Source organism: Symsagittifera roscoffensis, chromosome 5 (assembly GCF_963678635.1).
Source record: "Symsagittifera roscoffensis chromosome 5, txSymRosc1.1, whole genome shotgun sequence".
NCBI classification, from domain to species: domain Eukaryota; kingdom Metazoa; phylum Xenacoelomorpha; order Acoela; family Convolutidae; genus Symsagittifera; species Symsagittifera roscoffensis.
Window position 1 is genome coordinate 34014680 of NC_087066.1, and position 17781 is coordinate 34032460.

At 46.5% G+C, this 17781-nt stretch overlaps 1 protein-coding gene across 1 annotated transcript in view; it reads right to left on the bottom strand.

Moving 5' to 3' along the window:
• The window catches only part of LOC134845755 (serine/threonine-protein kinase 36-like), a 332187-nt gene extending 316649 nt beyond the window's left edge, over positions 1–15538 (bottom strand). The window contains exon 1 of the mRNA XM_063862818.1: positions 15521–15538. The gene's annotated coding sequence lies outside the window, so the exon portion shown is untranslated. The remainder of the gene's footprint in view (positions 1–15520) is intronic.
• Positions 15539–17781: the final 2243 nt, after the last annotated feature.

The following is a 17781-nucleotide window of genomic DNA, read 5'->3' on the forward strand; positions in this document are numbered from 1 at the left end:
CAGGCGCAAATTAGACAAAAACGGAGGTTTGATAAAAGGACTGCCGATGCAAAAGCCTACTCAGGTGGCGACTACGTCTGGGTATTTCAGGAAGTGGTTCCACCAAAAGGAACTAAGAGTTATTAAAGAAATGGCGTGGCCCATTTCAAATAAGAGAAGTGCACCAAGGAGGTCGGTTTTATCGACTGAGCACAGGAAGAGCAGCTCATTACGAAAACATCAAACCGCACAATGCCTCATCGCAGGACTGGTGCATCCCAGCAGACATGCATGAGGAAGATTATTTGATAGTGGATCCTGCTTGTGAGGTGAATGAAAGCGGCACTCGCGACTAAAACGACGGAAATGAGGTGGTGGATGATTACGATCTACCACTGGACCTAGAGTCGACCGAGTGAGTGGAGACCGAATCGTTGCCTGTAAATGCAAGGAACAGGACAAGGTCCTTTACAAGTATAATTCAATAGTGTTATCACAGTTAGAACAGACCAAATTGCTCTTTCGTTCACATGATCAGATGGGCCATCAAGGCGTGGACAAAGTGTACAACAGGATACAGAAACGATTCAAATGGCCTGGTTTGAAGAAAGCTTGTGAAAATTGGGTCTGTACATGCTTGTCGTGTCAACAGGAGAAGAACCTCAGGAAACTGAGGTTCCCCCTGCAGTCAAAAGAGTCATCGGGATTCAACAAAATAGTGCAGATTGATCATCAGAAGATATGCATGACAGCCACGGGCTACAATCAGGTGCTGGTAATGATTGATCATTTTACGAAATATGCAGAGGCAGCACCCTGCTTGACAGCATCAGCGGAAGAAACATGCGATCATTTGATAAATGTGTGGATAGCGAGGCACGGCTGCCCCATCACATTCCAATCGGACATTGGCAAAGTATTCGTGGGTGATCTCACGAAGGAGTTAATGAAAAGGTCGCAGGTAGCATAGGCCCACTCGACCACTATTACTCGCAAACGAATGGCCTAGTCGAGAGGCAAAATCGCACGCTGGTATCCATGTTGAGAGTTTATTGCTCACGCTACATGGATGACTGGGATAGACATTTGCCGCAAGTGATGGGTGCATACAACAGCACAGAGCATTCCACCACAGGAATAAGTCCGCATATGATGCTAACGGGTCACGAAAAAGCGCTTCCGTTGACTTTTACTACCCTGAATATGAAGGGAAGAGAACAGCACCGCAAACGTACGTGCGGGATGTCATTAGAAGACAGCAGGACCTCAATCACTTATGCAGGAGGAACACGCAACAGGCGCAAATTAGACAAAAACGGAGGTTTGATAAAAGGACTGCCGATGCAAAAGCCTACTCAGGTGGCGACTACGTCTGGGTATTTCAGGAAGTGGTTCCACCAAAAGGAACTAAGAGTTATTAAAGAAATGGCGTGGCCCATTTCAAATAAGAGAAGTGCACCAAGGAGGTCGGTTTTATCGACTGAGCACAGGAAGAGCAGCTCATTACGAAAACATCAAACCGCACAATGCCTCATCGCAGGACTGGTGCATCCCAGCAGACATGCATGAGGAAGATTATTTGATAGTGGATCCTGCTTGTGAGGTGAATGAAAGCGGCACTCACGACTAAAACGACGGAAATGAGGTGGTGGATGATTACGATCTACCACTGGACCTAGAGTCGACCGAGTGAGTGGAGACCGAATCGTTGCCTGTAAATGCAAGGAACAGGACAAGGTCCTTTACAAGTATAATTCAATAGTGTTATCACAGTTATAACAAACCAAATTTCTCTTTCGTTCACATGATCAGATGGGCCATCAAGGCGTGGACAAAGTGTACAACAGGATACAGAAACGATTCAAATGGCCTGGTTTGAAGAAAGCTTGTGAAAATTGGGTCTGTACATGCTTGTCGTGTCAACAGGGGAAGAACCTCAGGAAACTGAGGTTCCCCCTGCAGTCAAAAGAGTCATCGGGATTCAACGAAATAGTGCAAATTGATCATCAGAAGATATGCATGACAGCCACGGGCTACAATCAGGTGCTGGTAATGATCGATCATTTCACGAAAAATTCAGAGGCAGCCCCCTGCATGACAGCATCAGCGGAAGAAACGTGCGATCACTTGATAAATGTGTGGATAGCGAGGCACGGCTGCCCCATCACGTTCCAGTCGGACAATGGCAAAGCATTTGTGGGTGATCTCACGAAAGAGTTAATAAAGAGGTCGCAGGTGGCACAGGCCCACTCGACCACTTATCACCCACAAACGAATGGCCTAGTTGAAAGGCAAAATCGCACCCTGGTATCCATGTTGAGAGTTTATTGCTCACGCTACATGGAAGACTGGGATAGACACTTGCCGCAAGTGATGGGAGCTTACAACAGCACAGAGCATTCAACCACGGGAATAAGTCCACATATGATGCTAACTGGTCACAAAAAAGCTCTTCCGTTAACGTTATTCTACCCTGAGTATGAAGAGAAGAGAACAGCACCGCAAACAGACGTGCGTGATGTTATTAGAAGGCAGCAGGATCTCAATGACTTATGCAGGAGGAACACGCAACAGGCGCAAATTAGACAAAAAAGGAGATTTGATAAAAGGACTGCAGATGCAAAAGCCTACTCAGTTGGCGATTACGTCTGGGTGTTCCAGTAAGTAGATCCACCACCATTTATCGATTGAGCACCGGACGAGCAGCTCACTACGAAAATATCAAACCGCACAATAACTCATCAGATGACTGGTGCATCCCAGCGGACCTGCAGGAGGGAGACTATTTGATAGTGGATCCTGCTGGTGAAGTGAATGAAAGAGGTACGCGCGACAAAAACGACGGGAATGAGGTGGTAGATAATTGCGATCTGTCACTGGACCTGGAGTTGACCGAGCGAGTGGAGGTGGACGACGAAACTCTACTTTATGCCGAAGAGGACTGGGACTGCCCAGAACAGACTGAAATTGACAAAGGAGTACAACCTGACTTTCCTTTCACCATGGAAACACGCCGAAGCAATAAAGGAAGGAACAACAAGAAGTACAACCCGTATGGCGAGGATTTCGTCATAGGCAGGATAGTTTTAAGCGATATGATGGAATCGCTAGTGGGACTGGATGAAATAGCGGTGCCAAAAAAGATCGACTTGGTCAATAACATGGATCAGGATTAGATCGACGATCACTCCAAACCAGAAGTAGAGTTCGAACCAGAGGTGGAGCAGACTCATGAGCAAGAATTAACAAACTTGTGAGTGCTCGAATGGCTCCACGATCTGCCGGCAGATCCTAAAGAGACAATCTTGACGATTCAGGATGTCGATAAAGACGGCATCAAATACGTCAGCCATGACAATACCGAGTCCAACTGGGTCGCTTCAGATGGCCCTCTACGGGGGTGGGGGTAGCACTCACCCACAACCAAAACCTGATCATTAAAAACTTAAAATCGGCAAAGGAAACCGGAGAACTGGAAACGGAAGGCGAGAACGCTAAAACACCACCTTTTGGACACATTTTTGAATCTTATCTTGACCTACCGAACCATTATTCAAACAATATTGTAGTAACGGACAGCGATTTCATACTCACGGAACGTAAATGCGCTATAGCGATTACCGCGGATGTGAGCTTCATAACAGCACTAGCGGCTGACTTTAAAAGAGAATATAAGAAAATCGAGTTTTTATGGAAACAGAGGCCTGGTGTGGGAAGGATGATAGCGCTGCCCCTGTTGCAACACAGATACCAGGGAAATATTTGTGTTTCCTGGTTACTAAGGCCACTGATAAGCAACACGTAAGCCCAGAGAGCTTGGTATTGGCCTTGACTCTACTTAGGGATTTTCTGGTTGAGAGAGGAGTGACCTCTCTCTCATTACCAGTCTATGATCCCAATAGGGGAAAGCTACATCCGAGAAAGTTATATGCCCTTGTACACGTGATACTTTTGGAAACTGACATAGAGGTTTATTTACATAAAAAGTAGTATCTGATCATATGCTAGGAGTTGCATTCGGCGATAAGTGGTTTCTATTATGTTTATTTTGTAGGCATTAGGGTTAAGTTTTAGGCTAGCTACTAGGGATTATGTTTTTATGTAATAGTGTGAATATGTGATGCCTATGTGTTATTTTATTGTTAGGTTATGTTTTATGTGATGTTTGTATCATAAGAGACCTGGAACACTCCAGGTAGTGAAGGTGACTGCGCTCATTTAAGTTACCTTGATAAGGTTGCAGGTAGACGATCCACCTTGGTGCTAGTTTTTAAATCAAGAACAAAAGAGAATTTCAATGGATCGTTATAAAAGATGTGAATGATGTTTTATCCTGGAAATGAGACGGCATGAAATGATGGTTTTAATTCGTGACTTGCTTTGATCCAGTTTGACACGACGACAAAAGATACACGATAAAAAGATGGGTGACACAAATGATTTGATGGAATTTTTCTCAGCGAGTCTAGGAGCGACTCTGGACGAAATATATCAGCGGCTGATTGACTGTGACTTTGCACAAGAAGACCCGGGACTGGCGATGTTTGTGGTCGCGCTCCTCAACGCTTTAGGACGAGAGGGTTGAGGGAAGCGCATCACGGAGTTAGTGTTGATGCCGGCCTTCGGTGAGTCCGGGACCGCCGAGAGAGGTCGAAACCGACTGATCAGATGGCGGCGAGGAGAAATGTCTGGCCACGACTTGGCTCGTGAGCCTGGACTAGGCGAGCAGAGGGATCACCGGCTAGGTGAGATGCACCTACCTGTTTAACCTGTGCAGCGGCTCATTGGAGCGAAAAGACTACGTGATGGGCCGGGCCCGTCACACTCAGTAGATTCTCCAGCAGCTGCTCCTCCACTGATGAGAGTGAGGATGAACGAGATAGAGATCCAAACCTCGGAGACGATTGAGACGTTGGAGAAGAAGGATAAGGATCAGAGCGAGCTGTGTGCCAAGCTGCTGGAGTACAGCGCAATAGCTCGAGAAAGAGAGGAATGGAAGATAAAGTTCGAAGATATGCAAATGGCCTTCAAGGAGGAAGAAATTAAACACCTGAAGGACCTATATATGGCAAGGGTGAGCCAAGTGTCACCGGAGGTTCTGGCGACGATGAACTCCTCGGCGGAATCCAGGGACACACGTCCCAGTACGAAAGCACAGGAGCTGTGCGCACCGAGAGAGCCCGAGGCTCCTCAGCGGACATCACAGTCTGCTCCGAACCCAAGGAATACGATACCGGATCCTTCAGACACCTATCTAGCTCCCCAGTTTCATGAGTCAGTCAATCAGGTGGCCAGAACAGCGATGAATGAGATCAACAGGACCACTGGCCGGAGGCTTGGTAGGGTCGTCCCTTCCCAACGACTTGCTTGTTCCTCAAGTAGCTCGGAGCGAATATCTCGAGCCATAGTACCAACGGGGACTACACATGGCGGAACGACTCAGAAAGCTCGCATAGTTGACATCAGGAAGAAACTAACGGTACGCAACCAATTCGTGCAAGTAGCCGCGGAGCATCCTCGAGCTTGTTTGAATGGCATGGGTTGGAACCCCGCCACAAGCAACCAGGCAATTCCCCCAGGGAGTCGCCATTTGGTTGTAGGATAGTTTAGTGAGGGATCTGAACAAGATCTTTATCAATGGTCAGACTAATGTTCTATCTTTTGGAGTAGCTTCCGTGGCTCAGGTCATCAAGATGATGGAGTTCCAGAGCGAGGATCACCTGGAGAAGGCTCAGGTCATCAAGATGATGGAGTTCGGGGGCGAGAAACACCTATACACAGGGCCCCTGTAACCCCGGAGGGCAAGTGGGAGCCCCTACTGGTCTGCCTTCTGAACGAACTGAAGAAGAAATACAGGCCCAGACTCGTGGTGCTGTGCACGATACCGCAGAACCCGGAGGTGGGTACGCCGGTGGCGGATTTTATGAACGGCAACGTGACCCGGTGGAACGAGATGACCAGCAGTCTGGTGAGAAGCAATCCCAACGAGCTGCGACTCATGGATCTTGAGAACATGCTGCGCATGATTGATCATCTCGCGCTCACCAGAGATGGGAAACACTTCAACACCCAGCAAGGGAGACGCTGGATAAACGACGTGTTCCAGACGCAGATAGGGGAAATGGAGCAAGAATTGAGGGCAACCATTTCACTGGCTCGGACCAGTTCGACTGGAGGAGGTAGAGTGAGGGGTAATGTGCCGGAATCACTCGCCAATCGCCTCGGGCCCTTGGCGATGGAAACGGGTGCAGCCGCTCCCGTTTCTCCAAGCTCGGATGTGAGAGGAAGGCTGGGGACTGCCCCTCCCCATAGAAGACAACCGTTGGAGAGCCGACTTAGGAGATCGGTTGATCAGAGTCAGACTAGCTCGCAGACCGTGTCTACGACGAGTAAGCCGCCCGCCACGGCAACTCCTGCTTCTACAGCAAACCAATCGACAAGCGCCACGCCGGCGGAAGGAGTTGAGCCAAGCAGCGTGCTTCTTTGGAACCGTCCCGACCCCAGCGGTTGGGGACAGTATAAAACAACGGACATGTCATCGAAATTGAACATGAGCACATTGACGTGTCGAGTGGATGCAAGAATGATGATGGGTCGAGATGGTCCCACAGTATCGAGATTATATCGAATACCGGGCGTGGACTGGCTGTTAGCGGAACAGGAACAGTTTAGCTACGCGACTAATCTCAGGTTCGTGGACCTCGATGGATTGCCTCAGGACAATACCTTTGGGCCCTTCAACGCCCAATCTCTTACAAAAGTCCGTCGGAGATCCAGGGAATTGACACCACTTTCTCAGAAGGGCAAGTTTCTGGTAGAGAATAAGCCCAACAACAAGCACCACAAGCTGTATAGGCAGTTCTCCAAACCACCCGGTCAGGCACCTGGTGAGTACTTGAGAGATTATCTCCGAGCGACCTCGGTGGAGGGGGACGACAGGAGATACGCGGGACTGAAGGCACCAGTGGGTGACAGCCTGTTTGCTGCCTATGGTCCTTTGGATATAAAGGCTGCCAAATAATTGATAGTAGCCAGTTCGGACTTTCTCTACACGCCCCGTTCTCTCTTTTGGCCGGATGTGATTTTCCTGACAGCGCCTAAGTTAGACTGGGTGCAATCAGCAGGCATGACGATAAGCGTGCGGAGGGCGATCAGCATGGAACCGCAGGTGATAGTAATTGCCGGCTCAAATGACCACTTGCAGAGTAGAGGTTTGTTGTCCCGTCTGACGGATGGATCAACCCCGAGCAATGAAGTCATAGGAGAAGCTATAATGACGTTGCTCTCAGCCATGACCGAGGTGGAGGCATCAGTGCAGCGACACTTCACCAGGAATGTGGTGAAGATCATCTTTGTATTATCACCGGGGTATGCCACATTGCCAAAACCCCTACAGTTTGTGTAAACGATGGTCACAACTCTAGCTGAGGGACAATTCAGCGTGATAATACCTGTGCCGAACAGAAAGGTGGATCCTAATAACTATTAACCACCCCGCTCTGAGCTTCCTGCCATCTAGTCTGACATTTCCAATGCCATCCAGGGATTCAAGGATTGCAGCACAACTCGGTTGGTGCTGGATGAAGTCCTGGGTTGGAGCTGTCCAACTTCGCCAGGTTACTGAAGTTGAGGCCAGGGGTAGATGATGATCACTTGTTAGTACAACAGGTGGCCAATGACCTCTGGTTCAGACAGATGGATTATGGGAGAAACGAACAGGGGAGGCCGGTTAGAAGGAATATGACGTCGGCGGAGGAGGACCTCATGGCGTTGGCCTTGAGGACGAAGCCACATAACAATGCATGATTGTGTTTGTCGCCGAGAGTGTGTACTTTGGGAGAGGACGCGTTCGAGCATGCACCGAGACTAATCAAAGAGATACACGCTTATCTGAAAAACTTGTTTAACGAGAGGGAATTAGCCGGGGGCATGATGCTAAAATTGATGCAAGACGTGAACACGATGTCGTTGGTTAAGTTCCAAGCTGATATTTTGGCCACGAGGGCACAATATGAGAGATCAGACGCTATCTTGGGTGGAATGTGAGTGGGATGGACGCCATCCTTCCTGTCAACGTGTTAGACGAGAGCCTCCAGGAATCTGATCGCGAGCTTTGTCAAGGATATCCGGAAACTGTCGATTGGTCTGGTATTAGCACTGTACTTGACGTTTGGTCACGTTAATTTCGTGAAGGGACCTGCGAATCTCTTCACCCAGGCGTAAGCGGACCTGAGATTGGATGGACTCCTTACCCTGATCGCCATGACATATGGTCGGCTGGGCGATTTGTTCGTGCTATTACGCTAGCCCGAACAACTGCAGGGAGCGAGTCGAAAATTCAACGCGCAGTTGGAAACCGCCTCGTACAGGAAGATGAATGATTGGAGGATACTCTTGTTCCAGTACCTCCTGCAATAGAATAGGAGTATCACAGGAGAGGACAAGGTGGCTACGGGAGCGAGTGAATGCAAACAGTATTGTGGCATGCCCTTACTGACAGATCTGGCTGTAATGATGCGGATCGATCCGCTGGCTCTGGTCCATGGACTGAGAGAGTTCGTCACGGTGGTGTACGGACCCGTGATGTCATTTGTATTCCCGGACGTGCAAGTGAAGGCATACTGGAACTCGATGTTGTATGTCGACTTAGTCTCGGTTGTGGATTGTTCCGTGCTGAATTGAGTGGAACAGAAGGAGCTGAGAGGGTTGGCCAGTGACGACAGGCTATTCGAAAAGATAGCGGAGCCAGGATGGAAAATGATGGACTTCAACAACAACTTCAAGTGCCGAATTGGCAGCGAGGACCTTTGCCATGTCCAGTTTAATCCGAAGCTTTGGAATCTGCGACCAGTGGTGAAGAATTCAGGAGAGGCGATGCGGGTCCCACTTTGGCGGGAAGCATATGCACACGTCAAAGAGAATCAGCAAGCATGGCTCTCTGGGTTCAGGCCGCTGCCGGACCAATTCCCCCGATATCCACAAATAAGGAGGATTTGTTGGGGGTCACGTGTCCTGTCATTGCCCCTCGCATCGGAGCGGCTCGTGATGCGGAGGAGAAAATGCGGAAGTGAAGTGAAGGGATGGAGCCGCGCTTCATCAGTTGGAACGTTGCGGCTATGCATATTTTCGATTTCACGTTTTCTGATGCATGGAGCCGGAAGAAGATCAAAGCACCACCTTCCAGGATGCCAGGAGTGTCCGTTGACGTGTGGAACGACGTGTACACGCCAGCTGAGGATTGGTCACGATTGAAGTGGCCAGGAGAAGTGAAAATAATACTATTGGAAGTGGCAAAGGAGTGCAGAAGAGGCATGTACATGACGATCGACGAGCTGGCGCGATATGGCGACGAATTGGTAGAATTCCTGGTGAATGATGAGTTATTCTATCACGCAGGGGATTTGACCGTACCGGCGCGGCCGGACTCGGGCACGGACATACGGCAAGGACCTTCGGGACCTGGGCTGAGACCAGACACGAACGATGACGAAAAGATGGATCAGGACGACGATCACATGGAGGAAAAGGGAGATAAGTCGAATGGACTGGACCTAGGAGCGTTGGAGAGAGACTTGCTGGAATACCAGTTCAGTGAAGAAGACGACGGAGAAGTCGATGGAAATCTATTGCTGATGACACCATCGTCTTTCATGTCCCCTACGAGGGAGGCGCCGGCCAGTTTATCCCCAGTGGATCCAATAGGCCTGGCAATGGCTTACCGGAGTAGGGACATACAGAAATTGCTCCATGAATCACCAAGGAGGAGAAGAATTGACGAGACGATGAGGGTATCTTTAATGAGAACATTACCTGAAGAGGAGTGCGAGAGATACCAGAGTGAACTTGAACGTAAGGCAGGGGTGACCTGGAACCGAGTAACCTTCATGGAAAGGACATGGGACGTGATACGCAGTTACGGGACGCAGTCGGTAATGAATGTGGGATTAAGCCAACCCATCATGCGCAAGATTCTAGAGAAATTAATGAGCTCCGAAGAGTCTGATGTTCTGACCGAGTCAGTCACAGAGGACAGTGCCGATGATCAGCAGATCACGAGAAAATTACCCGTCAGGCGAGTCAAGAAAGGGCTAAAGCGGTTGAAAGTTAAGACAGGAAGCAAGACCGTGGATCAAAAAGTGGTGAAATCGAAAGCCAGTGCAGTGGTGGCCTCATTGGCAAGAGCAGCTCGGCCAAGTGATATTGGACAAGGAGATGGTGCGACGCTGGCCGGGGGAGAAAAAGAGAACCTGATACCCCCGATGCTATTGGCAGATTTGACCACAACGGCAACGAGATCAAAAAAAAATGCACGAATACTAAGCTTTGGCGGATACTAAGCTAGAAATGAAGTCATCAGTCAGTGTGGATCTGGAGGACTTGATGATTACAAGCCCTCGCGAACCAACATGGCCCGGATGAAGCTGGAGGGACAACTCGACGTTGTCGAGTGTAGTCGGATCACAGAGCCAGACTCAGTCCACATGGTAGATCCAGCCTGGGGTTATGTAGAGATGCTTAAAGCAAAAAACTCCACGAGAGGGCACCTGATGGCCTGAGACAAGAAGCAAGCCATGCAAGAGTATCTGAAGGAGCTGATGGAGAACTCTAACTTGAGTCGGAAAGAATACCGCACGGTGATGTCCTCGGAGGCAAACAAGATCGGGCTGGAAAAACTGCTAGAAGTCTCTTGGAGGGCGGCCCTCCAAAGATACTTCGACGAGACGATGCATGCACCTGCGACGGTGGCAGCATACCTGGGGCTATCCGTGTGCAAGAACTGACTGGCAGGTACGACTAGCCTGGTGTTTGATGGGAATCAAGAAAGCGGAATATGAAGCCAGCAACGACTCGAAATCAAAGGAACAGGAACTGGAATTGATGGAAGCCCTGCAAGTGCTGATTTCTAGAGATTATTCGGCGATAGCCTGGGCTAAGCGTTAAGATACCTTTTGCTTTGTGAGATTCGTGGTGGATCATATCCCCACTCCTGTGTTGGAAGAATGCATAAAGACCATTCGGCAAGGGGGAGTTGATCGTGAACAAAACTTTCTGAGAGCACTCCAGAAGCTTTATCAGCACATGCCGCTGGCCATACCAAATAAGGAGTCGAACGACATGGAAAGCTATCGCAGGTTGGAAGAAATGAGAAGATATTCAAACAAAGAGTTGAAAGTGAGCCGGGAGTTATTTGAAGCAGTCAGGGGATAGAAGGACTATGCAAACTGGTGAAGTTGAAGTCATTCCAATATGTGTCTGGCATACCAGGGATGGCGTTTAATCCCTTCGTGAATGAGGAAGCCAGGGAAGCATACTTTGACTATGAGCAAGTTGTGGTACTTGATTTCTGGGTTGAACGAGTCAAGGAAACTGGCATGTTGATGATGGAACAACCCAACCTGGGAATCATTTTCGAGGAGCGAGTGGTCGAACCCTCGGTTCCCGAGCTAAAAAGGCAGGTGAGCTTTGATTGTGGTTCTTGGGACGGTCCCTTGAAGACCAGCTTAGTAACCCTGTGGGAGCTCATGAACCTTCTTGGTGTCAACATCCAAACGCAGGTTTAATCTGAGACATGACAACCGATGTCACATTGAACTTGGATGATGACGCGATTTGGCCATGATACACCATCTGCTGGCTCTGAACATAACGAAACAGAAGAGCAACCCATCCACGGAACCTTGCGAGGGAAATCTCTCCGGTGATTGGTTGAGACAGGCCACCTGTCTAGCCCACAGTAGTGGAATGGACGGACACGTGTGCGACTCAGGGCATTGCTTGAAGACGCTGAATGAGCAGCATCGCCAATTGGCTCAATTGTATGGGAGATTGAGCATGTAGGACAAGAGTGGAATGGAGTTGATTGCGGACTGTCATGGAGTAACGGAAGTGAACTTGATCACTGCCTTGGGATTTTGCACCATGACGAGCTCTATAGAATCACTGGAACCCCTGGAGCGTGCCCATTGGCTAGTGACATCGCTTAGAGTGGAAGTGTTCTCTGGAGCGCTGCAGATTGAACAAAAAATTGGAGGTTGGCGAGAGGCTCTGGAGAACGAGATGAATTTGAATGACAGTGAGGCCTATCATAGACCTACTGGTTCGAAATATCTGGTGGTTTCGTGCTTTGCGCCATATTGCAACAGTAGGTACCCTACGCACATGGTGGTGATGGACGCTAGGACGCAGCAGGTGTTGGTCGACCAACTCTTCTCTGTGCCAAAGTGTGTGAGGTTGGCCAGGATGTCGGAATGGTCATCTGATTTGCTGACGAAGATCATTCGTGCCGTCCCGAAGAGATCTGAAGGCGAGTTGCAGGAGTAGTGGGTGAAGAATTCATAAGGTTGAGTGAGGGTAATGTGAGTGAATTCCAGAAGAAAAAGGCGAGCGGAGCGTTACTCACTGAATTCCCCACCATGGATGAGAAGGAAGATCTACACAGGATTATGATGGAAGTGGAACCGTTGCTGGAAGCTTCAGGGTATCGGACCCGAAAGAACATATTGATGACCCATGGGGAGTTTCCTTGTCACTGCCTGGCGCAGACGTTATGGCACCTCAAGCGCGGGAATCTGGTGTTAGTGTGGGACGTGGAGGAGTTGTACTCCACAGGGTTGCCCGACCAAAATCAACAAGTGTCAATCGTGGTGGTTAGTGCCATGCTGGCGGTGAGATGGTTAGAAGCTAACGCGGGCACGAGTGGGCAGGAGACGGCCGTGCCGACATCTGAGCAACTAAGCAACGTGAAAATGAACCACGACTTAGATCTTTTCAGAACCACCTGTAAGGTTCTGTGGATACCCAACGCCATTAAAGGATATGGTCATAGATGTACGAACGCGCGATGTCTAGGAACACGGAAGCCTGTCAATCCTTCCAGCTAGATATAGGACCGGGAGCCTATAAGAGAGCTTTCCTAACGCACAGAATTGCTGTTACAACGGCGGTGAAGCGAGTAGCTGGAACGCCTTGTGTAACTGAAACTGAAAAGAGAGAGGTCTTATGAGCTGACCTAGAACGGAATGTCAGCCTGTGTCTGCATAACAGCTTATGCAGAAACCGGGAGCAAAACGTGAATGTGGACTTGCTACCTTGTTGCAAACCGAGGCTGTTAGAGCAGGAGAGTTGGGGGACGGCCCGCAACTCCTTGGACATGCTGGAGAAGGTTCTAGAAGACAGTGAGAACGAAGAGCAAGAACAAGAAGCAATGGGGTGACGAAGACGAGACGAGAGAGAAAAGTGAAAAGTGAAGAGAGAAGGAGAAAAACTTGATTGTCCTTTGTGTGCTAAAACTCATACCAACCAACCAAGTTTGATTATTGAAAATTTTAAACTTTTTGCTTTGATTTAGTTTGGTCAGACCAGGCTTTGAAAACTGGTAAATTGTTGCAATTGTTGAATGGCAATGAAAATTTTAGTTGTGCTATTATATATATATGGAGAACATAGGTGAGTATATTTATCTATTTAAACACGACTGAAGTTTTTAACTTGTGTAAGACACGTGTTCACTGTGTGGCAATCTGGTAGGTTTGGGTACGCTCGCTCGAAGAGAGTGAGTACCTCATTACCTTTCTTAGCCACAGAGTTTCTTAGTGTTAATATTGAGGACGACAGCATAAATAACTGATTATACTTGGTGAGTGAAATTAGGTCATTGTTAACGGGTGCGTGGCCGTGCCACGCCCCAAATTTTTAATCAAGCAAGAGCGAGAAGAAATTTTATGGCAACATGACGTAAGTAGTCAGAAAAGAAATCTTATCTACGACACTCCTCATGGTGCAAATTTCGTGAAAATGTTGAAAGGCAGTGAGATGTGGTATGATGCCATTGATGACACGTAGTGAGTTGAGGTGGAGTAGATAAATTTCATTTTCTGATGCGATTTGAAAGGTTGAATAGAGAACTGGAACACTATTTGACGATAACCCGGTGTTATAGAATCAATGGGGACATTGATGAGGACTGTCCGGAGAGTATGTGCCAATCTGCCAGATTGGCACAGCGCAACGTTCCGGCACGACACGAAAGTAGAAATGGAGGCCTTAGCCATAAAAAAAACTCAGAAATGTAAAAAACGGCCATTTTGAGCACAAAATTGACGAAAAACAGAACAACAGCTGAAATAGTGAAAAAGAGTCGTACGGGAACGATAGAAGAAACAAAACCTCTTATCGAGACGATCACGCACGATAAGACAGCTAATCAGAGAAAACAGGTGGAAAGGAGGCTTCAGTGGGGAAGGAGTAAAGAGCAGTACCCTCCCGTGCCACGAATTGGGAGTAATAACGACGTTGTTACAGCAAAATCACGGAAGCAGAGGCTCGGCCCCCCAGAGACAGTATATGGTGAAGGACTATAAAGAACTGACTTTTTAGCTACTCTGATGCCATAAACAGTTTGAATTAACACCGGTATTGATTGATATTTTAGAATATGAGTAGGTAGAAAGAGGAAAGGGTCAATCCATCTCCATTGGATTTAAGATAGAACTGTCATAAAAAACATAGTAAAATAAGGATATTCGAGCCGTGTTTTTAATAGCAATCACGTACTCTGAGGATCCGAGACCCAGCTATGTGGTTGTGTTCGCATGGAAACGAAAGCTGATTAAAATTCGTTTGACTGATGGCCTAAAAATAGTAACTTTTTACTTAGCCCTAGACAGAACAGAAAATCAACTGGCTAAGTCAAGACGGTGAAAAACGAGTAGAATTTAGGTAACTGACGCCGGCCAGTCGTTCATAGGTACTTTTTCTACGCTCCGTCACTTTGTAGTATTTGCGCGAATGTTACAACTGTCCCTATATGCATTTATATTTTGGTTCATTTTAAATGTTTTTACACTTAATACATTTGCACTGCAACAGTCACCTCTGCTTACTCTGAGTGTTTTTCGTAGTTTGTATTCCTCTTCTTGTTGTAGTTTTGTCAAGTCCGGTCTCAAATACGCATTTTCATAGATCTCAATTTGTCGCCAATTTTTCGCGTTTTGCACGACCAGTTGTTTGACTTCAGCTGAAACCAGTTCGATCTTCAATAATTGAGCTCCGTTCTCGTTTTTCTTTGCAATTCTCTTTGTTCGTATATTTTCTACTGTCCGAATTTTCAAGTCCCCTAGTAGTTTCTTCGCTACTCGAACATCGTCTTCGTGGGTATCTGGTGTGGTTCCCAAAAACTACCACGTTTTTTGCTCGATACTGTTGTGTGTTTTCAAACTGTACTTTTTTGACTATATCTGCATACGACTTTGTTTCAACTGCTGTTATTGGATTGTTTTTATTTTCGAGTTGATCCATCAACTGATTTGTAATTCTAGCAGTGCAAAATCCACCACAACGGTTCTTTCAGTAGCTTTTGCTTACGTCCTAGCTTCTTTGGAATAAGAATAGTTGTCCATACGGGGCAGTCTTGAGACGTGCACAGTTCCTCCAGGTCGACAAAATCTTCTTGGGAATCTTCAAGTTCTTCATCGCACGGCAGGTTGACTTGTTGTTTCCGTGTTGATATTGGCATTGTTAGATACTCATCTCACATCTCAAACTATTTAATAAGTTTATCACAATTATTAGTTGTGATACGGATTCTAAAGAAAAACTGGGCTGATTGATTTACGTTTTCAGACTAAATTAGACAAAAATCGATGAGAGGCTGACCTCCCACTATAAGTTTATTTAAGCACTAAGTTTTCAATTTTATTCATCATTGCAGTTTTTCATCTAAAGCAGTCGCCCTCTGCTCAAAAAAATTACCCGAATATGAAAATAAAATTAAGTTATTTTTTAGTTAGAAATGTTTCTTGATTTTTTGAATTTAGTTTCAAAATCATTGTAGTCGAAACATTATGTGCTACTGGCAAACATTTGCCCTTTTGTTTCAAATACCTCGATGTTTCCTTTACTTAGCTACAAAAAATGATACAGTTTGCTGATAAATATGCATTTTTATAACGCTGGTTTGGCCCTATCCAGCTTTTGCACTTACAGTAACTAAACGGAAGGGCCCCTTTTGTAATTTAGTTTTTTTAAATGGTATAGCTTAAATTACTAGTTTTGGAGGCATTTATTTTGAGTTGCTTAAATGGAAATGTCTTCCGTTTCCTTAGCTGAAAAATTTGCTCTTTGACTTCCTGCAGGCAATTGTACTTGTAATCAGGAACAACGCTTTGTCATTAAACAAATCTCTTACATAGCTACACGAAATGGACCTTTTATCAGGAAACCTCAATAAATTCCAGACCCCTTCCCGCATGTTCTAGTGGTAAAGAGCGTGCATTGGGATCCTAACTCCGCGTTTCAGTCTGGGTTTTTCCACTTGATCAAGTTTTTAGCAGCGTAACTTTAGTTACTTAGTTTTTTGGTTTGGTAGACGAACATTTTTGGTTAAAGTCTTTTAATAAAATGAAAAAATGCCTTTTTTCTGGCTGCATAAATTCTGGTTACTGTCGTATTAGTTTGCTTGGGGTTAGTCTCCAGGATCTTAACGCCTTGAATCTGATTCTTTTTAGAAGTTTAATTGTATATTGATTCGAGGTAGTGGCATATCAAATTTTGCGAATTATCGCCTTAATATATATTTTTTGACCGGACAGTTCTTTGTTTACAAAGGCATTCGGACAGTTATGTTCTTCTGCTTGCCCTTGCGATAAGCAAGGGTATTGCAACCGAGTGCTAGACTTTATTCCTGTAATTAACTTGTTCGAGAATGGCCAAAATTAGAAATGATGAATGTTTTCATGTACTACTTATAACTCTTTCGTGGTTGCTTGTTTAAAAATTACGTGCTTGCTGTGTATCTTGCAATGTCAATTTTTTTCTTGGCGCTGCCACAAATTTTCAATTAATGTAACATTCGCCCGGTAGTACATATCGACGGAAAATAAAGCTAGGTTCTAAAACGACTGGCTAGCGTCTAAACACAGCTCTACATGCTTTTCACCGTCTCTGCCAAGGCCAGTTCTTTTTGGTGGTCTTTCTAACATCGGGTCGACAAAAACGTTACTGTTTCCGGCTTCGATCAGAACGCTCTTATTAACTTTATTACATGGAGAAATAGTGAGCTCATGGCTGGGTCTCAGTATCCCCAGACCACGAGGTCACTCCTAAAAACAGGGCTACTACTTATTTATTATATTACTGTTTTTGTTCAGTAGATAAAAATCATCATCTCCATCGAAGATGGATCAACCCTTTCCCTTAACTCCTAGCTTCTCATAATCTGAAAGCGAATTCAGATGTTATCAATTCAATTCAGGACATGACTAGAAGCTTAAAGTTCATAAAACAGAGTTACAGTTTACTCCCGAAACCCCTCCGGATTCTGGAATCCGATCAAATAACGCTCTTGTTTCTTCTCGGAAGGCTGGACACGTCGTCCCAATACCCTTCCTGGTTCTCGTGATTCGTGTTGTAACGATTGTAGCGGCACAATCGTTACAACTCGGAATGGTCTGATAGTCGTTTTCTATTCCAATCTCGGTCTGTCTCGCACAATTGTTGTTCACCGTTTTTCTCCACGAATTATGTTGTTCTGTTTCTTTTTGCAGATTTCAGTTGTCGCGAAATTCTGACGTCGTCACGTGTCTTTCTTTTCGAACGCAGTTTTAAAATTTAACATGTCCGTCCAAATTAACCATTCCGCGTTCGTCAAAATGAACGATCAACACCGCTAATGTGCTAAAACCGCCAATTTTCCCGCTCCGCTGTCACAATAAAAGTTCGAACTCGAACTTGCATTTTGATACATTCTGGTCGAATGTCACATAAACTTCAGCTTATTGGGTGTGAGTTTCATTTTCTTTCGGC